At 35.1% G+C, this 27,988-nt stretch overlaps 1 long non-coding RNA gene across 1 annotated transcript; it reads left to right on the top strand.

Annotated features, from left to right (window-relative positions):
- Positions 1-4,623: 4,623 nt before the first annotated feature.
- On the top strand, positions 4,624-26,804 carry LOC139677311 (uncharacterized). The gene is made up of 3 exons (XR_011698845.1): positions 4,624-4,660; positions 16,040-16,138; positions 26,721-26,804. It is a non-coding gene; the product is annotated as an uncharacterized lncRNA (long non-coding RNA).
- Positions 26,805-27,988: the final 1,184 nt, after the last annotated feature.

Below are 27,988 nucleotides of genomic sequence, written 5' to 3' on the forward strand. Positions count from 1 at the left end.
AATTTCTGCCACTGTATTCATTGGAAAACTGCAATTGCAAAAAAAATGCTGAATTAGTGAAAAAACTGAAGAAAAGGGGGTTTTGATAATAATGAAATATTTCTATAATCATTTCAATATACCAATAATGTCTCACAATAGTTTTTGAAGCTGCATCTCCATCTTTGAATCTCAATAATTATAAAAATTGAACACTCATGTAAGCTTGTGTTCAGTTTGGGTCATCTGGTTTTGGGTTCTTACTTCAATTGCTGAAAGTGCTGCTATTTTATTCCAGACTGTAAAATTGAGATGAAGAGTCTCTTTTAATCAGCAGCAATACACAATCAGCAATGCACATGAAGGTCTTATGAGCTGATACTCAACAGCTCATCCCTGACAGCCTTCTGACCACAGAGACCAACAAGAAAAATTGAAATTATTGAATAATTGCAAATTTTTACCAAGATAATCAGCTCTATGCTATATTCCACTACCAAGAAGGATCACCTTCCTTCTTTCCAAATTTTTTGTCTCTGGAGAATAGCTAAAGCATTCTGACCAGTTAAACTGTTTTGCCAAGGTATCCTTGTAAAATGCAATAACAGTATTACTTTGAATAAAACCTACATACTGTTTGGGAAGTTATTAGTCTACATTTACATGACTATATTTACATCATGTGAAAAAAAAATATTGCATCCCTTAATTTCTATTAGTGGTACCATTTGAAATAGTCCTTGAATTATGTTACTCTCTCCCTGCCCTGTGAATATCTTTAAAACAAATGGTGTTTATCATCAAGTACAGAACTGCAGAAATTTCTCCTTCATAGCCTTCAAAAAAACCCCTGTATGTCTTAGCCTGAGGCCTTTGTATAAAAAAGGGTAAAATACCTGAGCTGTGGTATCAGTTTTCTCCCATTCTCTAACTTTATATGTACACAGAAAAGTAAAACTGTGAACATGCAGCACAGGAACGTTGCTAAATTCTTCAGATTTGTGGGTATTGTGCTGGACATACTTCAAGGAAAGCCTTTACCTTATACAGATATATCTGCCTACATTGAGATAGACATCTTTTGTGGACTTGCATATTAACGAAACTTCATAAAGGAATAATGGTATCAGCAAGAAGCTTGAATATTCATTTATTTGAAAGTACATAAATTTCTCAGACAATTATCTTCTTGAACTAGGAAAAATAGAACTACCTCTCCTCAAAATTGTTTGTAATTATGCAGCTGAAGAAATTGGTTTAATCTGACAAAGGTAATATAGGCTTTTATTTATCAGTGAATGAGTTCATACTGATTTCATGAGTTTTTATTTCAGAAAAACTCACCTGCTGTGGGACACTCCCAGACATGTTAGTCATCTGTAGTGAAGATCAGACATAATGATGCTGCATAGAATATGCTGGACAAGCAATGAACAAGCCAATTTTCTTCTAGATGAATGTTAGTCAGAGATGAAAAGAGCCACAGAACTGTAAACAGTGCCCACACCTCAGTTCGAGATTTTGTGGTTTTTATTTTAGGATCTTTTCCATTTTAGCTTCATGTAATCACATCAACTCCCATTACCAAATAGGGAGATGCATTGACAAACTTGTAAAAAACTGTTTTTCTGCTGTTGTAATTATTTCAGGATGAATACTATGCAAAATATGATGAAATTGCTTTAAGAAATGAGTATTGTAAAAGAATAAGTAAATAGGCAACTTTTCTAAAAGTCCTGTGTCTAAACCAAATTTAATTCATCCCACAAATTAAATGGCCTTATTCGAGAATACTTAACCACTAAAGTTACAAATCCTTCTAAAATACACATCAGCCATTTGTTGGTACTTGATTCATGGGAAAGACATCAAACTTACTACCAATAATATTACTACCAGTAAAAATCATGCTTTTTGCTAAGTGTTTAATAAAAAGACAACTTTCAAATGTTTTCTAGACTACCATTCTACTTTAGTACACTCTAATTACAATAATATAGAATGCAGCTTCGGTATTGGTGAGAAGCAACGTGTAGTTTCTCACATTAGCACAGTTGTACATATCATCATCTCTCTCTGGATCTGAATGGCCTTGGCTACGGGGGGACTTTTCTCCTTGTTTTGAGAAATAAAATTGTTAGGAAATAAAGCCCATATTTTGAGGATTACCAGTCTTAACATGCAAATTTGTCAACACCAGCACTTCTGTTTGATTTGTAAATACTTGACAAGTAATGTTTGTCTGTTCATCACAACTGGGATAAGATTTAATAGCAGACTAGCTTCAAGAAAAAATCAAATTCATCCTGCTGAGAAATTTAAAACACTGATGCCATTTTATGGCATCAGCCATCTATGGCCACTAATGCCATGTTTAAATAATATTATCTCTTCTACTATATTATCAACATGAGGGCTGTGTTCTTTTATATCTTAACACCATACTCTGAGTTTCTCAGAACTTTTGCTCTCAACTACTTTTCTCCTTTGCTGCAACGCTCACCATCCTTATGCTTTCTGCTGTTCACTGGTTCTATTGATTCCTTTACACTTAAGGAACATGGCTTTCTAAAGACACAGCTCATTACTAAACACAGTTGTGCAGATTTTAATTTTCTATTAAGTCTTTCCCCATTACTCCAGTTGCAGGGTACCTGTCATTACAGCATGTAAAGGCTCAACCCATCCTTCAATAATAAATATTTTCTTTCATATTTTTTATTTGCCTTTGGCATATGAAGAGGCATTTGTTTTTGCTACTTTAAAAAATAATAAGAGGAGGCTTTTGTTGATCTGGAACATCTTTAAAGTTTCCTGTGACTTTGTTCCATATTACATGAAAACCTTGATAATCATCTAGATGGCTCCAAAGTAGAAGATTTTTTTAATTTCATAAGGAGCGGTTAAACAAAAAAACCCAAACCAAAAAAAACCCCAAAAATCCCATGTATCACTTTTCCTCTTCCATATCCCACTCAACTCCTTCAGCAGTTGCTGAACTAGACTTTTAAAAACATACTGAATAAGGTGCAGTCTTCATATTTGCAGTCTGTCTACTAACAAAAGCTACTATGAATGTAAAAGGTTTTAGCAAGACAGATGAGCTTGTTTGGAAGTCTGCAGAAAAACAAAGACTGAATGAGTCTGGTCATGAAAGTAGAATGTTAACTATATTTGGACCAAATATTATAAATGGGCATTAATATACAAAAGTATTTGCCTGCTTGGAAATGCTACATTTCTTTTTTGAATATCTGTTCTGAAATTTTTTTAAACATCCTTTATAAAATGAAGCACCTAATACATTCTGTACCAAAACATGAATTTCCTCATTTAAAAGCAACTTCCAGCTAAAGGAAATATCTGCTTATAAATGTCAATACCTTTTATAATACTGCTGGCATGAATACAAATTCTTAAATAAAATAATCAAGTAGGAAGTTGATGTTTTGTTTATACATCAGCAACAGGCATCATTGCTTGCTATTATAAATCAAGGACAATCAATGCTATAGTATTGTCATTAATAAAATATGAGTCAATAGGCACAAACTTTTAATATAAGCCTAATTATGAGTGTCTCTTTGCATGAAACTAAAAATATTGAAAATGTTGACATTGGAGATGTACCCTTGAACCAAAAGCCAAGTATAAGTCAATAATCTATTATGATTTTCATTTTGCAGAAGTAGTGCCATTATTTCAAAAGGTCTCAAAAATCAATTCAGCATTTAGTATATCTGTGTAATAATGACATCCTAATTAAAAATCCCAATCTGAATAGCACAAAGGATAATGTTTAATCTCTAATCAATGAGCACTGAAAGTAGAAGCTATAGGTGCAATAACCTTTCTTAATGAGATTTACTGTTTTTTCACAGATTACATATTCCTTCATATTTCTGATTGCTGCTCTTACACTATGGAAAGGTATGCAGGCATTCTCTAACTAAAATCTGCAATATGACTACAAGATATTTAGAGAAAAATAACAAAGTAGAAAGAAATCTTATGCTCTTTATGGATTAAGCTGCTATAGTACACAGGAAACTTGACAGGTACTTTTTTAACACACAAGAACTCCACATTGACAAACCACCTCAAAGTTCACGTGATTGCTTATCCAACTCCACAACTATTCCTAGGATGAAATAGCTCTGAAAAAAAAAAGATTTTTTTTCTCCCATTTATCAGTAAGGGTGGTGTTATATTTGAGATTTATTTTGCCATTTTAAAATAATAATTTTTTAATTTCCCAATTACCCTCATTAATTTGAGACTGCAGATTCTGAATCACCATCAAAAAAAAGTCCACAAAATACACCTCACATAGCAATGAATACATTTCTTTACAAGTGCTCATCAGTGCCCTGGATAGCTGCTCAATTACCTGTGTGTCAAATGATTATCTGAGAGCTCAATTTCATCCCCATTACCCTTCCCCCAGCCCATATTTCAGCTATATATGCTACTCAAGTGTTAACACATCTTTGAACCTGCTATTTCCTCAGTTCATTTCCCACTAAGAGGTGCTAGAGTAACAGATGTCATAATTATTCAATTATTATCCTCATTTTACATTCATTCTTTCAAGGTATTGTATAACAAGGGCCTACAGGACAGGAATTTCAGGAGCAGTGCAATCTTATATCACTACAGCCTGTCATAGTCCTCCTCACGGGTGAGTAAATGAAGTTTAATACATGAAACTATTGCAGGGGTCTGCCCACTTTTTCTCTTATAAATGCTCAGATTGATTCAAACACAAAGTTAAAATACATTGTAATGTTTTCTGTTTAATGTTACTTTGCAAGAGTGCACTGATCATGCATTATAATTTAAAAAAAGAGTAATTTAAAAAAGCAAGAACAAACCCACCCCTAAGTTGCAATGGAATCTACTTTGAATGCTTTTAACAAACTTTGTTGCTGGGGTTTTGGGGGGCTCATATCATCCTTCCATACACGCTGCAAGATCATTCATGATAACCTCTCCATGCAACTGAAATGGAAAAAAAGTTGTCCACAACAGTTTAAAATTACTTTAAAACCCAGATCTGTGCTACTGAACACATCAGCAAAATGGTAGCACAGCCATAGGGCTCACAGATCCCCACAGCTGAGAATAAAGGCTCTCATGCCAGATCCCCAGTTCTACAGCACAACTTTACACTGGATTTAATGGAGATACATATGGAGATAGAAAAAGAAAAAAAAATGAGGTAACCACTTGGCATAAGACTATTTCTGTATTAAACACTGAGATGTAATATTTATAGGACCTCTGAGAACTTTGGAAGAAAAACAAAAACATGCTTAATGTAACATGCAAAATATTATCTATATAGTAGTCCTTTTAATCAAAGCAAACAACTCATTTTGTAACAATGCACATGTTTTAAATTCATGTAGCACTGATCTGCATATTTAGTTTTCTGCTTTAAATGTATACCAGATCCCTGACCCTTTCCTCTAGGCCACTGAAAATCTGAGGCATTTTAGGATTTTCCTTTAACACAAAAGCCATGTGCAGTACACCACAGGAATAAGGGATTTGCTAGAGAGAAGGAAAGTGATGTTAAGTGCCCAGACTGCAGATGCAAAAAGATGCCAAAGAGATCAAAAGCTACTAGTTGATGTTTGGAATAGACCTTCTTCCTCCTTTCTTCCCACTACCAGTCTGGGACACTAAAACTTCTCAATACGTGCACACAAATGGTTGTGTCTTGTACTTGTTATATAAAATAGTGTTTAACTTATATATGGAAGAAGCTTTTATACATGAGAAATTACTATTTTTATACGCTATACCCTCAGGGTGTAGTACAGTATAATCTATACTTACGTGCTTTTTCATGTAATGTGCTTGTAGCCAAAATGTGAGAGCTGCTATGAGAAAATTAAATAGAATAAGAGCTGCCATGTGCTCCACAATTAAAGGAAACACTAAGTAGCAGCAATGGGAATTAAACAGGACACTCTGTTATGCCAAATACCAAATGTGAAACCAAAATATCTGCCAAGTCTCCCTTATTTGTTACAATTTTTCCATATTTAGGTAAATTTATGTAATTATGTACCCTGCAGTGGTAATGGGGCTGTGCTTTAGTCCTTTTGCAGCATATGCTCTTGGCACAAATATCCTTTCTGAAGGGAAAAAACCCAACTTGGCCAAGATTACATATGTTGATTTTATATTGGCATTCTGACTGTGCCTAACAGCTGGTCTTTAATGTAATGAAACTGTGTTGGATTTATTCACTTAAACAACTCTGTAGACTCTTTAAGCATATGTACTTCTTATAGCTCCTAATGTTGTGGAATCTGCTTTGATCAGAGCATCAACAGTTGCAGTATTTTTCTTAATATTTGAAAGGTAACTGTGTGATAAATAATATTTAGACCTAGTTTCATCTTATACCCTGTGAACACAGTTTTAAAAAACAGTGACCACATCCACAAGTCTCTCATGACTTTTCCATATATCTGATTAAAAGAAAGTGTGAAACGAGCCTGTTCCTATATTTTTTCCACAATCACTAAGGTGCTCAACAGTTGTACAGTCACAAAGATGTTCAGAACTTTTTTTTCTTTTCTGAGTGTGGGAAAGACACTGTTGAAAAACCACCACTTGTTATGTGGGGGCTTTTTTCATAGCTGCATGTGGGTGATTTTGTACTGCACCAAGTATCTGAAATAATTTCCATGCAGAGGCAATACAGATGCAGTACAGCAGCCGCATTTCAAAGATAAGTCAGGCCACCTCCAGTCACAGAAACCTACCATTGCAACCAGTCTCCCAATCCAAGACAATTGTTGATATACAGAAATGCTGAAATAAGCTCAATGCTACTGAGCATTTTCAGAAGTGCCTCAAAGGCAGTAGCTGCTGCTGAAACTGAAAACAGATCCAAACTACTGTCTCATAATCACAACTACATCCTGCAGATACATGTACACATCTAGAAACAAGTAGAACAGTCATGAGATAGTCTGAATATACTAAGGTCACACAAAAAGTTCTAATGTTCCAGTTATTGATCAATGCAGTTTTAACGGTACACTCAGTATAAAATTTCAAATCCTTAAAATAATGGGATAAACTTGAGGATTATTGGTGCTCCAGTAAAACAGATGTTGGCTCACACTTCTCAAGGGCATTGCCATTTACTGTACAGATGTCCCTCCATTACATACATACAAAAGTCTCACATTTCTAAGAAATAAAACCTCTTGAAAAGGTTTGATCTCCCGCATGATGCAGACCACCGAACTTCATTGTATAGAATTTTTAGTAGGAGTCCCTTTCTTTCATTATTTGAAAGATTAATTTTCCTGGTAGGCCCTGACCAAAGTTTGTTAGACCTTGTTGCTTTTCTCTAATGCATTCAGACAACACTATTATTCATCTCACATTCTAGACTTCCGAATAAATTGCTGCCTAAATCATAGAAAGAAACTAGTTTAACAATATCATACAAATATTTATTCTCCTCAGTGAGATTAAAGTGCATTAACCATCTCCCTCCATCACCACTCCATAAAAGGAAAACTGAGCTGGTCCAAAGAATGAGGTTGTCTAAATTCACCTCCACCCCGCACAGAGCTTTACATGATTCAAAGTGTTAAGACAGAAGTCAGCCTTTAAATTATGTGAGGCAACTCCGCACTTGCAAATGCCTGATGTTCTTCACTTCTGTTCTTCAAAGGGCTTTGACATTGGTAGAATTTCTATCAGGTTTCTCTTTATAAACACTCCAACTGTTTTATAACTAGCTGGGCACTTTGAGAGCATAGCAGTGGGTGATCAGTGGTAGGGAACAGACTGCATTTACCAGCAGTCTGCTACTAAACTTCCAGATTCAATAGATGAAGTCTTCAAGTCACTCCATCAAATTCAAAATCCTCCAGATTAAAAAAAAATGTATAAAATTACAATTTCAGTGACTTGAGATACTGATCTAAACAACATCAGCTCATTTACACTATTTACATTCTCCTTAAATGTCTGTAATAGTAAATGACACTCAGAGAGCACTTGTTTTAAGAGAAATAGGAAACAGGGTGTATGTTCACAGAGATTTGTACATTTATTTATTTTGAAAAATATGTGTGTCTGTGCATATATATATTTATGTGCAAGAATATTGTAAATGAGCAAAGTCTGTACCTTCCTAAACAGAAATCATGAATACACCTGTGTCTGCTAATAGGCAACATAGTATGAAATTCATTTTTCTGTATCTAAGGTTATATTATCTCATATTAGAGACAAGTGCTTGATATCTTTTCAGAAAGTTTGACAAATTTATCTTACTCTACAGATTGCTTTGCTTTCAACTCCCCCCACCCCACCCCCTTTTACGAAAGCTGTTTCTATTGTTAATTTTCAGTAGAAATATTTTTAATCTGAGTTCAGTTAGAAGCATCTATTAATTTAAAGCAATTTAGCATATCTACCTATACGCTGCATTCAAAGAATTTATCTGAAAAGAATCTTTTAATTGTGCCAGAAATTTTACAGGATGAGTGGGGGGAACTTGTGAAGCAAGAATTCTCACAAAACATTTTAGCAAAACTAGGAATCATTTAGGAAAAGAAATGACTTTTTGATTTATAACATAATCTTATAGTACTTGAGTAATTTGTAACATAATCCTAAAGAACTAATCTTTTTCATGTCAGAAATTAAAATCAGGACTATTTCAATGTTACTTTATCTTTTTTGCAGGAACATAAATATTGGATTGCTGTTCTTAATTTAGTTGAATAGTCTTCTATGCATGGTCAGGAAAAAAAACCCCTAGATATTACCACTGGCCTTAAAATTTGATCCAACTTTTTAGCAGCAATTACTATTCCCATGGTACCTAACCAAGTTTAAGAATTCATAGTAGCAAGCAAGCTACAGATGCTTCTCGTCATGAGAATATTAAAAACAGAAGAAAAGATCATGGAATTTATTCATTAAGAAAATGGGCTGGCAATGAATTGAAGTGATTTAAAACTGGATTTGGAGCTTTGATTTAAACACGAAGACCACATGGCAATTATACACCTATGCAAATAACCCTCTTCTGTATCCATTCAGAGTACCAGTGCTGGAGACAGAGAACCAAAACACTTAACTAGTGTCCTTAACCTGAGTGACAAAACCATCACCTATTTTCGTTAGTGAATAGTTGGTTGTCTGAAAAGGTCTGACCAAAGTGAAAGGTAACAGCATATCACAACCCAGTCACACCCAGTAAACTAGATATCAAAACAACATTCAGATGGATTTGTAAAAAATATACAAATATCCCCGCATATTTGGTAGAAGACTTCAAAAATAATGCAGGAAAAATAAGATTTTGAATGACTGTGTGGCTTAAGCCATTATTACAAAGTCTTCTGTTCCTAATTCATTAAAAAGTTGAAACTCAGCAGAAGTTTAGATTAATCATGTATCTTCTCCCTTAGAGTTCAGAAATTCCAAGTTATTAGTATTGTAGAATTTCTGTTAAATATAATCTGTATATCTGAAGATATACTCCAGTCAAGAGAGTCTTGTAAACACTGATAACTAAATTGTTCACATTACAGGGAAAAAGCATCAGTTTTGGTGTATGTCCTGATCAGTAGACAACTTTTATACATGCAAAAGAAATACATTTAAAAAAATCCCAGTGAAGTCCTTTAATTTAGCAAATCTTGGTGTCTTTCTGAATAGTCTTTAACTGCATGTTGATGATTTTTCCTAAATTTAGGCTATTGTAACTATTTTCAAATAACACAATTAAAGTGACTGGTAAATTTTGAAAATCTTAACTGTGTCATTTCATCAGTTCTTTATTTTTTCAGTTGCATCTATATTTTAATCCACTTACTCTTTGACAGGTTGTCTTAAAACATTCTAGAGCACACATAACACTTAGGCAAGAGTGTTCAAACAAGCACTTTAGAGTTTTGGGTATTAAGAGCTTTGTAGGAGTCAGGAAACATACAGGTACAATTTAAAGTGACCATAATATCCTTAATGTCACATTTTCTTCCTTTCTTTGAAGTAGTGACAAAGCAGCTTAATACAGCCCTGCTGCATCTGCTGCCCTTCTCGGAGTGGCTACACCAGGAGCACAACACAGACAGATCTTGGGAGTCTGTTAAATACCCAAATGCTTGAATAACAAGGTAGAGCCATATTCCACCACTGTTACTAATGAGGTAAATTCTTTGGTGTATTGATTTTAATTAGTTCACTTGTGGAAAAAAGTCCTACATAGCATGATTAAGGGCAGCAATATAGCCCTGGGTAAGGACTGGAGCTACTTTAAAGTCTAACATAATACACAAATTGCCAGTATCATAAAATCTAATTTTACATACATGTATGAATGTATCTTTTACTAGGGAATTTTTTTTGTTTTAATTTCAATAGTCTGGTTGACAGTTTAGAAGTCTACACTGAATGTATTATACTGAACCCTAGTGTAAATAAAATGATGTTAAATATGAACAAAGTACAGACCACTGAAAGACTAACTGGAGACAGGAACATGGTGACAAAGAAAGTCATAAATGTATTTACAGCTGAGAGCTGGGGGGATTTCAATGATACAATAGGAATTATCTGCACTCATATAAAATTAGACCATTTCACTGATACACTTAAATGAATGCATAATATTGCAATTCTTCTGATTGACAGCCATTACTTGTATAAATATGTTATCCAAGCTGCATTTAATGGGGTCTGATAACTCTGTGCAAATAAATTACTGAAAGGACATGTCACCAGACATTAGTTCTGTACATTAATGACTAAGCATTCTTACAGCTTATATCACCTCAAGTAGATTTACACTTACTCACACTTATTTACACTTATTTGATAAATAAGTACTTTTTTATGACTAAAGTAATTCTGACATTTTAGTTCTCAAATGAATTATTTCTTCATTCTGTTCTACAAGGATCTCATCATTCAGCCTTGTAGGTACACTTCAAAAGCTTTGAGAATCTTACGTTTGATTTCTGGGAAGTATTTTCTCGTTAACATCTAACATATGTACCCTGTAGGCATGATTCACACAAGACTCTGGAATTCTAAGGAAATGATGATCAGTCACAGACATGTGTAAAGATTCAAGAACTCTGGCAATTTTCACTCCAAACGTTGTCAGCGAGTTACTATTATAAAAGTACTTTTCTCACCATATCACTGAAAAAATGCTGTGTACTGTGCAAGTATGAGAAAAGTGACACATTTAATGAACTCCACCACCCAAAGGTACATTTCCTCAAAGATTGACACCTGAACCTGTTACATTCAGAGAAATGCTAATTATAGGTAAGACATGTTCAGTATGTCCTGAGTAAAGTTTGTACCTTGCTGGAAAAAGCAAGATTGGAAGGGAACAGCCAGCCTACCAGATGAGAAAGCATGTGCTTAAATGTTGTTGGTCTTAATTAATCACAAAATCCACATTCCAACCAACAGTCTAAATGTCAGTAATACTTTTTTTGCTTAATACCATCTTTGGAAAGGCCAACTCACACATCTAATAATAATGCATGCATTTAAGTAATTGATTGGTTACTTTTCAAAAATGGAAAACTATCCCTTGAATCACTAAAGAACTGGTAAAAATTAAAACTAATGAGCTCATTTCAATAAAAATTTATGAGACTGGTTTCATGCTGACAAAGTGGGTCCTGCAGGCAGTACCCCTCCACCTGCTTGCCAGAGAAAGAAAAATCCTTTATTTGAATGTATTTTTAAATCTTTTAATGAGGTATTAAAGTATAGCTACAACTCTATAGGTAATTTGAAAGGATTGTGTCTTTGACATCACGAATAAGTCTTTTTCAGTACAAAAGAATTTTCTGAAGAAAACAAAAATAATATTTGTCAGCAGTAATTACTAGAGATGGAAAATTCTCTTGAGGATGTATTAACTGTATGCAAAATCAGTGGTGTCAACATATTAATTGAACTCTCTGAAATAGTTTTTTTTTAAACTATCATGTAAGTACATTATAAGATGCAAAAATAAAGCACAAAGAAACAAAGAATCCAACTCACAGGGACCAAAGCAAGAAAATTTTCTCATTTAGCACATGACAGGAAAAAGGCAGTCTTAAAATAGAGAACTGCAGCAGTCTGAGCTCTGGTAAAGGAGTATCTAATTCATAAACATTAAGCACTGTTGCATGCAAAATATTTGATCTTTAACCAAATATTACAATATGGCATTTACATTAAAATGTGAAAAACTAAGTCAATAAACTTGACAAAAACAAAGGGGTAACTTTAAACATGTGCTCCTGGAAGTAGCTACCAGTACAAATCCAATTATTAATTCTAATTATTTTACAAAAACTACAAATGCCTGTTTACATATTATAATAGTATGTATTTCATGTAAACTCCCAAAGAGTTGCATTTGTTTAGATGTTTGTAACCAAATTTAATTACCTTGAACTTTTCAATGAGAGAAACTGGAAATTTAAAAAATATAGCACTTAAGACTCAGATTCATGTTTAAGTACCATTTAAAGTATGACACATTGGGTAAATTATTGTACAAAAACTGACCCTAACCCAGCAAGCCTAATTTCATCGTGAAAGCTGCAGCAAAAGAAAAATATGAATCTATGTTATGACAATATAGTACAATGGACAGGATATAGCAGGAATTAGATATACTCCACAACCAAACACTGTGTATGTCAAGAGACCTTTAAACTGTTATTAATCAGTTCAAGGAGGCAGAAAAAGAGAAGTCAGGGTGGGACTTCCCCATAATGATGGCCCACAAGGGGACAAGACAATGTCTGTCCCCTGGACAAACTGCAGACACGAGAGGCGGGCAGAGAGGAAGAGATGTCTGCAAGGATGAAAGATGATATAATCCTTAGAGCAGGAACTTGGAGGTAGCTTTAAGCAGCCAGTTGTATTAAACAAGTAGTTTTTAGTGTGGCTCTGATCTATACTGCCACATTTATATGTCAGCACTGAGAAATTCTCTCCAGTAATCATAAACAAAAACTGCAACTAAACCTTTGTGGAAGGCATCAGATGAACCCTACAGAAACCTTAACACAAATATTTTATTACAGTGATGTTTCTTTTTCAGAGTGACTTTGTACTTCCCCCACCACTGATGCAGATACCAATGATAAGGTGGAGAGATGTTTCACTAGTGTAGGTGTTGTGTGAGAAGGCAAAGTGATTTATACATCTGTGGAAAACTAACACCAAATCAAATCCAAAAGCATTTCAGCCATGCTCTAAAACCATTCTCCCTGGCACACATACTCTTTACATACGAAAATACAAATCAAAATTTTTACAATAACAAAAGGTTAGGCAAATCATTTTCAGAAGTTATTGACTTGGAAAATGGGCAATATTAGAATAATTGTGACTGTGAAGGAATCCATTAAGAAACCTATGGAGTTCCCGACTACGCTTTTGTAATGCAAAGTGAATAAAAGAAAAAGGGTTAAGGTGCCTGATAAATAAGCCATCTCCATTTCCAGGAATTACTTTAGATATGAATATAAAAGGAAAACATGCCAATGTTTAGAAAACCAACGAATAACAAATGACCTTTAAAACTTGCACTATAAATTTAAGGAGGATGTGGAAAAAATAACTGCTATTCTAAAAGTTTTAAAAATCAGAAACATAATGTAAAACTGCAGTAGGGTGGATATAGCTTATATTCATATCCTTGTAGAAGTGATACAAAAATGTGCCTGCTGTGAAACTGGAGTTTTAGAGACCTTCACACTCCAACCATGCTACCAATAAAAGCAGAAGCTACTCTCAAACTAACTTAAGGATGTTGTTGTTAATCACTTTCCTTGTGTTCTTTTTTCATAGTTTTGACTTCTTTTATACAGAATCAGGCTTTCAAAGTTCAGAATGTTGCAAACTGATAAATGGAATTCATGTTTGCTTATATGTTCACAGTAGGAACTGCAGTAAAAGATGGATTAAACCAGCTGAGAGGTAATATGGAATTGAGGATATTTTTTTTGTCTCTGAAAAACTGGCTATAGGTTAAGCTTCTTATTCTTCTAAGATAAAATAGTCACATTTAACAGATTTAAACACAATATAGAATGAAACATGTATTGATATATTCAGGGGATATTCAGAAAAAGCAGAGAAATATTGCCATCTCAAGTGAAGTAAAATTTCATCTACCCCACTACCAAATCCATTTTTTTAGTCAAGTGGGACTTTGAGTATAACATTGTTTTTCTTCTTTGTACTGTTGTTGACACTCTCAGAACCATCTTCAAAGCACTGTACTCTTTTATGTGGTGTAAAACCAGTATGCTTCCAATTTTGCCATCAATCATCTTTAATAGCATATGCTATTAATGTAATTTTGTTATTGAAGATTCCTAAATCTATTCAGTGGTTTGCACAAGACAATTAGGTTTTTTTGTTATATGCATGCAGGCAATCAGATAGCATCTTTTTAAATTAGAGCAATTAAACATGGTCATTATAAATGGTAGATTATTAAAAAAATCATGAAGTGTCAATATAACATTCTTTGATTTAAAATAAAATGGTAAGAGAATGGAGAGATGCATTTTAATTATTTCATTTCAAAAGTGTGCTTGAAAAATCTGCTCTGAAGCTTGCTGATGTTGGGAAGTGTTTCCCACAGCTTTTAAAGTGCTAGGAATGGTTTTACAGACATTTCCTAGCATCTTGAAAAACATTTTCCAATGCAAAAAAGTCCTCTACACATCATCTAGAAAAACAATTAGGATATATGGTCACGTCCCTACTTTCACCAAATTAAAAGAAAAAAAAAGTAGTACTAGTACAGTAACATCTGTGTGCTCAACATTAAAGAAATTCCTGTATTGTTGTACACAAAAAATTGAACAAATGATACATATTTTTGTCATGAGAAGTTAAACAGATACATTATTTTGACAGATCACTGCTTTCTCTGTCTTCTTTCCTCTTGCTGTAACAGGTTAGTCTCTGTCCACCTTTGTAGTATCAAACCCACTTCTTCCCAGAGGCACTTAAGCATATGCTCAACACAGACCCCGTCCTACCGGTACCAAAATTAATTTAAAATCAAAGTTAATAAGCTCCTATGCATTAGCAGGTAGCACACTGTACTTTCAGTCTTACTGTGACTGCAATTGATGAGTGTTGGAAAAACTCCTTGAGTGTTCCTGTTTCCACGACTTACTTGGCAGAGGTACGAGGAATCTGAATGGCCACAGCTGGATTACCTCTGTGTTTGATAAGTTTGAAATATGAGCACAAAATATGAACTGTGAAGTTTGATAGATTTTTACATCCAGATGTTAAAGAATTACAATGAAACATCTACCAATTCTGACACTGCACAAATATCCTACACAGAAACAAAAACCTACGAAAATTGCTTAAATATGGACCAGAATGTCAAGTATAGCACTTCACTCTCCCAGTCCAAAGTTTGGCTGCATCCTATAGACACTCTGGTAGAGTTTAGGGGAAGTCATTTGTAAATGTAGTGGTTTCTTTTTTACTGTTGTTTCTTAGAACCTTCCAGAGCGCAGGAAGCTAAAAATAAAATAACTGCTTTTAACCTACACCTAAATTCAACATGCAGACATTAAGCCTGGTAAAACTGGAGTGGAAGATCCTTCTATTTGCATATTTAGACTTAGGAAGGAATAGTTTCTGTAGGAAGTCCATCTTATATAATTGAATAAAATAGTGCCAACAGATTCCCTTTAAACCATTAGACAAACCTCCAGATGTTTCCTACCTAATAAAGATTTATACTTAGAAATATACTAACACCCCATCCCCCCCAAAAAACCCAAAAAACCAACAATGAAAGCAGATAAAAGGAATAAGACAAAGCTCTGAGCAATAAGAGAAATGCTGTATCTGATTTCTAGAAACTTTGGTTGAGTGACAAAGACTGCCCTGCACATTCTCTTTTGGACATCACTATGGCTGAATGAGCACAACTTGCCGGCTGTTGAAATAAAAACTTTCCTTCTCCCATCCTGTTTTCAGTCTCTTCCATCCCACCCCACAGGCTGTCCTTAAAATCAGGAGTCCCCCTTGCAGCCTCTCTCTCTGTTCTACTGATGATGCTTGAACCATAACACTACAATCAAGGCAAGAAGGGACAAAGGTATGGTTATAAACACAAATATTATTGCCTTTACTTAATTTTCAACGTAGTATTTTTTTTTCAGATATTGACAGAGACCTTGGTCAAAGCTAGTATAGAATTTTCCCAGGACTTTGTCTTTTGTCTCAGGTCACCAGAATTATTTTGAATGGGTTTTTTGAGTAAAGAAAGTAAGGAGCAGAACTGGAGTCTAGTGAAAGTACTGAGAAAGAAACCTGCTCTGGGAAAATGATGAACTTCAAAACTGCTTTCAACTGTTAAAATATTTGAAAACACAGAAAATAGTAAAAAAATACAAAAAGTACACAAAATAGTTTTAGCTGGCACAAATTATACAGATGAGCAACAGTACAAGCAATAAATCTATGTCAGATATCAAAAAAAAGGTGAGAAGAAATATTCCCTTGCATTCCAGCACCTCTGTGCACTCTGAGGTCATTAATTCTCTAGATGTAGTTGTGAATATATTCTGGTACATTTTGGTAAGTAACATTTAATCCATTTTATAGATGGATGATGTCAACTATACCTGACCTTCCTAGCAACAAGCCTAATACAGACTTGCATCTACCTGTCACCCTAGATCTCCAGTCCTATTTCCAGAACAAAATTTATCAGAGAAAAATTTTCAGTACAATTAGCATTTTTCTGCATTGTTTAATTTGAGATATTAAGGAAGTGAAAGGAAAAAAAAAAGATAATCTATCACCTATATTAATGGATGTTTCAGATCAATTTAACCTGAACTAATAGATTTTCCTAATGACAAATCAATGTCAAAAATAATGAAAGAACTTAGGATTCTGTGTGCCTTCCTAAAGTCTTTGCTGTTAAACAGGGTTGTACAGTCTGCCAGTTTTGCATTATTAATTGGCTGTGAATATTATTAGACCCCGTTGTGGTTTACAGTACTGAAGAGATGGAAGTCAATTATTTCTTCTGCATTCTTTCAAGAGTTACATATTTGAAAGGTAAAAAAAAAATAGTCTTTGTGTCAACTAAATAAAATCAAGATCTTCAAACAAATCTAGAAATGAACTGCAAATGAATATACTACTAGTTTAATTCTCTGTTATTGGTTCAGTTTTACAGGTATGTCTACATTTTCTCCAGGTGGCTTTTCCCCTGAGCCCAGGACCAGATGCTAAGGTCAAGAATCCATCCAAATTCACATTTATTATAGCTTATTTTACAGCCATTTTATAACAAAGAAAACTTTAAACTAATGAGAACTTTGCAAGAAGTATTACAGCATAATCTATAGGCAAGAACTCACACGCACTTAGCACTGTGCAGGTGAGCAAGAAGATGTTCCCCTTCTTATGACTTTTTAGACTCAGGATGGCAAGTGGGTACTGTGGATAAGAGTACAAAAGGTAGCAGGATGATCCTTAATATTTATCTCAAGATATCATTTTCAGAGCTGGTTCCACTGCTTTATTTAGTGGGCCAAACCCAGAAATATTTATTTACTCCCCAGTGCAGTCAGCTGATGTAAGTCTTCCCTCATGTCTGTATCTATCACTTAGTTTCCAACTGAGTAATGAACTTTTGACTGTTCTTTATTATCATAACAGAAGAAAAAGCTCCAAATCTTTATTTTTTCTCTACTGGTAGCAAGAAAGTCAGACAACTTATCAGCTAATATCTGGATAATTTTTGTGAGAAAAACAAAGTATGAAAAGAGAAATAATAACAGTATATTGGCATTTATTTGCAACAAAGCTGGGCTCACCATTCCTTAAAAAATTCAGGGATGGATGACAACTCTGTGAGAAACCACTGACAGAACTGAGCCCTTCAAAGGAAAAAGTACTTTCTGTTAAATTCAGCAGTTACTGGTGTGAGAGTACAGCTAAAAGGACGTGCAGGCAAACACGTTGCTACATGTATGAGCAAGAAAAATTATATTTATAGCAGTATTTTGAATGTCTTGAAGTAGGGAAAGTTGTGATTTATCACGCACAGAGAAGAGGACATTGACCAGCCTAAATCTTTTGTTATTGTTATGAGAATCCAAACAAAGAATTTCCATGCATATGCCCTTGTAGAAATGCAAATACATGTATTTTTGTAAAGGTATTTTGAGGAAAAAAACCTCAACAAAAAATTTTTAAAAAGCCATAGGAATTTATCTGATTACTGCTACATATACACAATGTGCCAAAGAAAAAAAAAAGCTACTGAGAATTTTAAGTAAAATTGACCAAAGGGTGTAAAGAGCAGTAGGGCTGAGAGCATAAAGACCAAAAGATTAAAATAAATAAAAAGAATATATTACATTGATAATATAGATGAAAACTCACTGGAGTTTTCAAAAACATATGAATTGCTAAAGTTACTTTTCCAGATAGGTGAGTTTTCAACCTGCTAAAAATTATGATCTAGCTTGCTGAATGTTGAGCATTTTGTTTTTAACTCAGATTTAAATAATTTAACCTAATCTACCCAGAAGTACTGGGTACTTAAAAAATTAAAAACTAATAGAAGTTGACCACAATGATGTTCTACCTTAGACTATCATCAGACTGATTCGATTTGTGGTCTGCTATAAAGGCTGAGAATTCCATCTGAATAAATAAGGTTACGAGTAGAGCATGGGTGACTATTTACAGGAATTTCCCAAACTTTCAAGTGTGTTTATGTTTATAAAACAGCCTGTATAAAAACTGGATTCTTAAGAGAGAGCCACAACAGCAGAATTATGTTGAATGCCAAAACATGCCTGTAACTTGCAAACCCAAGGTCTTTTTGCATGCTGGGTAAAGAGGAAAACATGACTTCTTTATTGGGCGTGGGGGGAACAGCAGAGATCAGTTTGTCCATCCACAAGGGGCCGTGCTGGGGTTACTGAGCTAATTTACCTTGTGACCTGAGTGAGATCTTTGAACCCATTCCTTCAAAGGTGAGGAACTAGGGTATTCAGCTTGATTCATTTAAAAGTGCCCTACCAACATAACAAATGATTTTAATAAGATCTACAACTCTACCGGGAAAACTGGATAAGGAAAGCCCAAGTGCTTCTTTAAAGTTTAAAACTTGATTAAATATTTACAGTAGCATAAGTCTGAAAAATCAGAAAGCTCCTCCTTGTCCCAACTGCAACAAATCATGTTTATGGTAGCTAATAGAAAGTAACAATTTTTACCATTATTAGAAATAAATATGAAAACGAAATTCAGATATACAAAATTTTGTGATCTTTATCATCTTTTTTCATGATTCCACCTACTTATCAAGGAAAAGATAGGACTGGATGCATTTATTCCTACTAAAGCCACTATTTTAATTATAAAGACAGACATTTGAGAGAAAATATATATTCTTTGCCCGTTCCCTTATATATCTTCTGGATTATGAAGGCTTATTTTGGGCATCTACCTATTAATCAGGAATTTGCAATTTTCTTTTAGATTTTCAGTTTTCTTTTATTGTCCTTCAGCGTTATGAATGTAAGCCCCTTAGACAATAAGTTTGCTTTTCTCAGCTGCTTCCTTATAAAGAATTTATACAGCACTCCTATAGCTTTCAAATTACTTCAGGTTCTAACTGAACATTCAGGTGCTCATTCCTTAATTTTCTTTGAAAGAAAATTTTTCCACAGAAACCCACAGACCCATGAACAGAATTTTGGCTCTAGAAGAGTTCCTATAATGCGTAACACAGATTGAACAATTACAAGTCCCAATCAAGAACTGAGTTTGAATGAGTTCAATATGTTTGAAGGAGTGCAGAATCCTGGTGTAGAAGAGAGTGAGAGGAAAGAGACTGATGGAAGTTACTCGACCAAAGTCATAATCCAATGGAATTCTCTGCAAATGAGGCATCTATTCAAATGCCTTAACAAGGGTTAGATATCTGGCAAAACTGCTGAAGCTACAAACACCTCAAACCCCACCCTGATTCGCATGGGAATGGATTAGTGTATTGAAATAAATACCATGGCCAGCCCATTGCAAACCAAGACATAGTATGCATAATGAAAGAAATTAGAGTGAAACCACTATCATTGTAGAAAAACTATTTGAGTCTGTTTATGCCAGTATCGTGTATCATTGGGGAGCTACATCTTAAAAATGTCTGCCTATAGGTGTTTTTAAGAAGCGAATTGTTCCCTTGAAGCAATCTGGAAACCTGCACATTCACCAGTTGTGATAGGGCTGCATATGCCCCAAAGCCTATCTCACTATTGATTCACTAAAGCAAGGACCCCAAAAATCCTGAGGAAACGCATCAGCCAAGGCAGTCCTTGAGGATAAGGCAGAGAAACTGTTCTTTCTTTCACCCTCCAAGTCAAGCTGCTGGGAAACCATGAAAGTTTTCCTCTAGCCAACCAAAAGTACATGGGAAGCCAATGTGCTTCCATAAAATACATAGCCAGTCAAACTAGTTCTTCCAGCCAGTGGTACTCATTCATAAGGATATGAGAGAGAGAGAAAAAATCATTTATTTCTTGATTGTATGCTTCACAAAGCCAGAAGCAAGAAATATGATGGACTGACAGAAGCAAACCACCAAGACTATGAAATCAAGACTCCTAATTTAAGGCAAGCTGTCATTTTGTGCAAGTTGCTAACTTCCTTGTGACTCAAGCTTCCCAGATGTACAGTTTGGCAAAGATACATTTTCAATGAAAAACAGATGCTCTTTCAAAAAATGTGAGCTCTCAAGGATAAATAAATACTTTATATTTTACTATGCAAAAGATTCCTACATCTCCTTTAAAGAAATAATTACACTGTATTGGTTTAGCTTTAGATTTTGGGTATGAGTAGAAATTCCTATAAAGAATTGCTGGCCACCTTTTATTTATCCACTCATAAACACCAAGAGCACATCCATAGGTAGTGCAAAGCAGGCAAACTGCTTTTCATGGATGACGCTCCTTTGCTGTAGCTTTCAGCTTTATGTACTTGGCTGCAAAGCGCCATCTGTACCATGGATGTTAATGGCTGCATGACAGTGCTCCTGCACGGGGCACCCACCCTCCATCTGCCGTGCAGTCAGGCCACACATAACTCAGCCCCACCTTCAGACAAAACAACTGCTGCTCACTCAGCCTGACAATGAAAGGGAATGATTGATGTCACGGGCAGCTCCCATCTAACATTCAACCAAATGTGCACTTAGCATTTAGGTATCACCTGTTCCAGGCATAAAACAAAATGGGCTTTTTTCGCAGTAATTCTTTGTAGGAAAAAAGTCTGACACTTCACCAAAAGCTTAGCATAGAAGTGACTTCAAGTAAACACCAGAGAAAAGTTCCCCTCTCACCCTCAGCCCCTTATTTGATATACCACTTTTGACTATGTGTTTAGGAGGTAGATTACATTTTCAGAAAAATCTACCTCTTGTGCATTAAAAATGTTAAAGTATTCAGAGCATTACCTGAAAAAGACTTAATTTTTTTTGGACAGTGATAAACTCCACTTGCAAATAATGGAGATTCCAATATTAAAATAAAAACTTACTTTTAATAATTATGAGAGGTCTGATATTGATATACAAGAACTAACATTCAACTCCTGGAATCAAATAAAGTCCCTCTAAGGTTTCAATGCATTCTTGGAAAGCAATCAAAGGCCTCTTTTTCCATAAGTTTGTTATTTATAGAAAAGCATTTGATTGTTGCATTGAAGTGTGCGCTCTATGTGTAAAAAGGTGTTTATGGGTTTTAGTACAGTATAGTTAATACCCAAGCAATACCTAGCCCTTTTATAATAAAGAACCCTTACTGAGAGGATATATATTGTACTTTTCATCAAGTGCACAGCATACAATTACATTTGCTGGTGGTCTACAATGTAAACCCCAGTTGAGTCAGCTCATAGCTTATGGATTTGTAGTTCCACATACAACGACAGTTACATTTTTGCATCTTTAAATAAGATTTGAGAAAACATATTTTCTTCCTAAACAAACCATGAAATCTTTCAAAATATTTAAAAATAAAAACTACACTGCTTAGGATTTAATATATTCTTTATGATAGTTGTGGTTTAATAATTACACATTTTCCCCACAGACAGAGAAAATAAAAGGTGTGAAGAACACACAAAACAGACCTTCATGCATGTAAAAGGTACAGTTATATTCAGTATAAACATGGTGAACACAGACCTAACAAAGCCTCTACCCATGGCATAACTTTAAGCACCCACTGAACTGCACACTTGACAATACTTTAAAACACAAGAGAAAAAAAGCCACATAAGAAAATTTAATTCCTCCCCATCATGATAACACCTGAAGAAAGAATTACCAGCTCCCAAACATTCAGAATCTGAAATTTAATACAAATTCATAGTTTCCCATACCTGAATATAATCAGGTATCCAGTTGGGTCACATTTAAAGTTTAATGCTACATTTAAGGTTAGAAGGCAAAGTAAAACTCGACATATTTTCAACTTGACATATTTCAGCCCTAATGGCTGATTTAAATATGTGCTTATTTGTAGATTTGGGCAGGTTTTTAATGAATTTGTTTTATTTTGTTTGTTGTGTTTTTTCTTTACAGAGTACAACAGAAGAGAGAAAACAAAGTTATTTAAGATCTCAAAACTTGCAGTCCTGAAAAGATTCCTTTTGATCCCACCTGGAATTTTGTCCGGGTACAGGCTGAGGGACAAGTTCTTAGAAGTGACAAGTCTGCTGAAATCACACATAAGCATAACTAGATAACCAATATCACAGGCAAATTAAATTCCAATGTGAACTACCTCTTGAATAAATTGTTCTGCAAAGTTTGCATTCAAAAATGAAGCATCTTTCACTTTGCAGATTTCAATTGTGTCCATCATAATGTAGCCACAATTGAGCAAGATGTGTAAGAAGATCAAATGTGTCAGATGGAAAGTCCCTGTCCAACCTCCCACAGTGGGAAACTCATTGGCAGAGACTATGGCAGTCCTGAAATACTCCTGACTGACATGGCAAACTACATGAGATGCCCACTGTTTGCATGAATGGTGGATAAAATTTTGATTAAAAAAAAAGCTATCTTCATACCCATAAAATGCAGTTTCTGTGGAATTGTTTTATAGTTAAGATTTAGTAACACTTACATAAGAATTTTCCTTAAATCAGTATTTCCAGAGAAGCCTTAACAGTAAAATAGTTCAGAAAAGAAACTTGCAAGTACAATCCTCAGTATTTTCTTTCTGAAAGACATTTTGGTGCATTCAAAAGTTATTCCACTTAACCAGCTTTAGATCAGGAATAACAAAAGTTCCATGAACTCTGATTCTTTAGACTATACAGGCAAAATTCTTACCGTTCTCTAAACATCATCTAAGTAACAAAGTAATATCTGTACATACTGATTTATCAGAATACTGGAAGAAAGGAAGCAATTATATAGAGAGATAAACTTTTCTTGCTGCAAATTAAACAAGCTTCACAAGTGTAACATACAGTAAGTGCACATCTAGATGGACAGAACTAGATTAAAAGGAAAACAAGTATGAACAACCTCACTCAATCCAACAGTTAAGTCAAAGAGAAATGCAGATTTAACTTCTAATCACAAGACAGAACTGAGAAGTACATTATAAAGTCAAGTGTTTGCACAGAAATATATTTTGCTGGAAAGCAAAGTGGTAGCTGATTTGCGTATTTCTTTTTGTTAGCACACAAAGGAGTCAAACTGCTAAAATTAAGATAGCAATTGTTTGAAAACCTCATTTTTAAGCAAAATAAATCTGGCTGTTAACAGCCATTTTATACAGTCCCAATTTTTGCAAAGCAGATCCAGAACACATCTTTCTGAAAAATCAGACTAGATTGTTATTGCAGACTACACAAATCTGATGATGATTTCAATAGATGTTGACTGCTCCAATCACAAACTTGTTCAGTATTTCATTAACATTAAACATATAAGCAGTTTAACAGGTGGTTTAAGTATCTTGCTGGATCAGAGTCAGTATTTTCTGGCCCCTTCACCACAAGAAGGAAAATTTCTCTCATATTTACAGAATTTAACAGATCACCTTCTGGAAAGTAGCAGTCATTACAGAAGTTCTACCACTGTAAAACTAAAAAATGGAGTCAATTCAAGATTCAGTAATTTAATTCTTTTTTTCCCTAAACAAATATAAAACTATGGTATGACTTTACACACCAGTATTTTCAAATGAGAAGAGCATCTACTCCATGTTTTAACATGAATTGCAGTAGGGTGGCATAGACACTTTCTCAAGTTCCACTGCTGATTTCAAAGTTTGCTCAGAACTATTGAATATCTTTATAGCTCTCTGACATTATGAGTCACAGTATAATATGAGTGGAACTTTCCATGAAAATATAGGTGAATTTTATATTAATGACTGGATAGATGATTTGTTTGAATTTTACCCTAACATTTACTCCTTTCCCTTTATCTCTGACAGCAACCTCAGACCAGTAAATTCCAACATTTTATGAGTTGCTAAGAAAGCTATGCATTCAATGAGTCAAGGCTGAAAAGAATGGCAAGGAACACAGGCACACATGGAACCTGCACCAAATTATTTATGTCAACTGGCCACTTCCCTTAACATATTCCTGCTTCCCAGTAAGGGGATATGGGCTTTCAAAACAATACACTATTGCTTATTTCAAGACAATTTTCAGACAAGATTTTAATCAGGTCAGGCAATGTTGGGTTTAAGGGAGGTTTAAGGTCCTACAATCCAGTTGATACAAAATATGGTCAAATGAATGTTTGGATCTTGACCAAAGTTATCTTCTAGCATTAATTCAATCATAAAACAGTCTGTTTACACAGATGATTAATGATTATGCCACACTGCATGCAAACTCAACTTTGTTTATGGTGGTTAACAGATTACCAAAAACCACTTGCTAGTAGTTAAACCTTGTTCTTGTAGAATGAATGGATGAAGTGAAATCTGATAGAGTATGCACAATCCAACATGCTGATATTGTACACAACTTCAGCCATGTGTTTGTACAGGAGAATATATTAAACTCCATCTGTTTTAACAGTTTTTAATGCTCTAAATTAGGAAAACATCAAAAATGTCAGGAGATGGCAAACACTTATTTGTTGTCTTTCAGCTCTATATTTATTAGACAAGTTTGTTATCAAACTATTCCTCCAAACATGAAAAGAACAGCAGGCCTTCTGGAAAACCAGATGGCTGCTGTGGTTTCGAAACATGTTCTGGAAGGGTTATATAGTTTACATTTTTTGTTTTTCATAAAGGATTGTGTGGGATGCGGGACGGTTCTCAGACACAGAACTCCACAAAAAAACCCAAGGGGTATGTGGGTGGGAGAGTGAGGGACTACTTGAGGATACAAAAAGAAAGGAAAATTATCCATGTCACTGAATCTAGGAGACCTTCTTGTAAGAAAAGAGAAACATTTCAACTACAAAGGAAAGAAGTCACCACTATAAGGAAAAAAAGTGCTTTCAGACTGCACAGTCTTAGGCATTTCACTGCCTTTCTCCAAAACAGAAGGGGGCCCTAGACACTGAAATTAAAAGGGGGAACAGAAAGAAAAGCAAAACATCACAAGAAATATATTTGATGGGATGAATTACATGCATGTCAAGAGGAAAAAAGAAAAAGGTCAGTCTATCAAACTGAGAACATAATCATATTCCAAAAGGAAAAATGTTTAATAACATTTGGCTAGTTGTTAAATCAATACACAGTAGGAGGAAACCCCAAATATAAAAAGGACTCAAAGTCCTATTACTGGAAGGATTAGAAAATGCGAGAAAAGGAATCCATGGCTACCTCTGGTATTTTGTATTTTGGCTGTTTAGAATGACATTTTCTAACATGATCTTTTGTTTTGGAGCAGAAAAAAAATTAGGGTATTTCCTTCCAAGGACACTGTTTTCACAGAATAAAAAGAGGCAATTGAGAACTTGGATAGCCTCTGGGGTTAGGATAGCAAATCTTCCTGACCAAGCAAGGGAGCCATATGAGCCAGGTGCCAGAATTCTCCAATAACCACAGCCAAGTACATCTCCCTGGTCTCCCTCACCTGGAGATCCTTATACATGACTGTCCCTTTCCTTGAAAAGAATCCCACACCTGCTGCCAGTCCTGTGCCACCCCCCTGCTGGCACAGTCTGCTTCATGCAATAACCCACCTGACAGTGACAGGACACTGCGGGTTGCTGAGATTCCAAAGCAGGCCCTGAGCCAGCAGTGGTGGGAGAACAAAGGGCAGGGAACTCCAACAGCAGAGGCTCTGACCCAACAGGAGGAGCCATTGCTCCCATGAGGACATTGCCCAGACAGGCTGTGCTGCCTCCATCCTGGGAAGTTTAGGGCTCCCAGGACAAAGGCTGCAGTAAACTGGCCAGATCCTTAGCTCATTCCTGAAAGCAGAAATTTAGAATAGAGAGCTTGGAGGTCACTTCCAATCTCTTTAACCCTATGGTTCCTCAGAAACCGTGAGAGTTCCCAAGAACACTCACTTAGCCCAGTCTATTTTTGTGACTAACCATTTCAAGTCAGCGGATGGCCTACTGGACAGCTAACAAACATGTGGATGAAATAATTTAATTAAAATAAGCTGAAACATGCTAAATCTATTATTTTTTATTTTACTCATAGCATGACTATTTGGAGGATATTTTGACAACCTGTTTATCCAAAGAGGCTCATGTCAGAGTCAGGCTGATGCACCAAGGAGCTGGTTCAGAGGTGAGCAGTGTTTAACACCTTTTCAATCCAATCTGCAATAAGAGACTTTTGCTCTAGAAAAGCAAACTTTGAGCTTGGTTTCCAGCAAATCTAAAGCTCAAGTCCTTCAATTTATCAAAATGTTAGCTTTTATTTTAGTGTATACAAACACTATTAAAGACAATGTTTTGACATCTTTTTTCCCCTTTGCAGAATGTGGATCTACCTTAACACTCCAATCATGCCAGAGTTTTCTGTACAGCAGTAGTTCCAGCATGTCTCTTAAAATCAGAATTAAAAAGAAGATTTTATGTTGATGATATCACATGAAATAAACTCCCATCAGAGATTTTTAGCAAGCCTCACTGAATTCCTTCATGAATGCTTATATGACCATCTTTAATTCTAGTGTCAAGGCAAGAATTTTAAAAACTAGTTGAAATTCTTCTTAAAAATTTTAAACCACATTTTTTCTTAGTAAAATCTATCTTTTTCCCTCTCTCTCAATTGGTAAAATTAACCATTTCACTAAGCTTTATAAATATTTTGTTTCACTGAAAAAAAAAAAGCATTGGTGTTCTGTTGCCTACGCTGTGCTGGACAGAAATACATAATCCCAGTAAGACTGTTGCACATGATGTATCTGTTATAACTCACTATGACAGAGACCTGCTGCACACAAGGAACCCACACACCCACGGCAAGTTGGGGCACCTGAGGGTGTGTCCAGGGAGAGCTGGGGCACCATGCCTGGGTCTGCCACCCATTGGAACACAGCTCTGGGTTTGGGTTGCTCCAGATTCCATCACCTGACCAAACACCTTAAATCCTTCTCAGACAAAGTTTCAAGACAAAAAGGACACTGCTAGAAAAATATTTGGTTGAGTATTCTTTGTGCAATGACCTAAGCAGAAAAGTGCAAACTCGGTTTTCTGCATGAGATGTTACAATGGGCTGAGAGAAATACAGAAAACATGAAGCTGTTCCCATACTCCTGAGTTCTGATGCTACAATAATATAATTGTGTTCACTAAATTCACTTGTTTGATGCTTAATGCAGAACACAGAAATAAGAGTCACATGTAAACTAATTCACATAACTCAAAAATATGCATCAAAGTAACCAAAGGAACCTGGTATGTACCACATACACATGGGAGGTGGGAAACTTAAATGGTTTCCCTTCTTTGAAGGAAATG

The sequence above is a fragment of the Pithys albifrons genome, chromosome 12 (genome assembly GCF_047495875.1).
Source record: "Pithys albifrons albifrons isolate INPA30051 chromosome 12, PitAlb_v1, whole genome shotgun sequence".
Taxonomy (NCBI): Eukaryota; Metazoa; Chordata; class Aves; order Passeriformes; family Thamnophilidae; genus Pithys; species Pithys albifrons.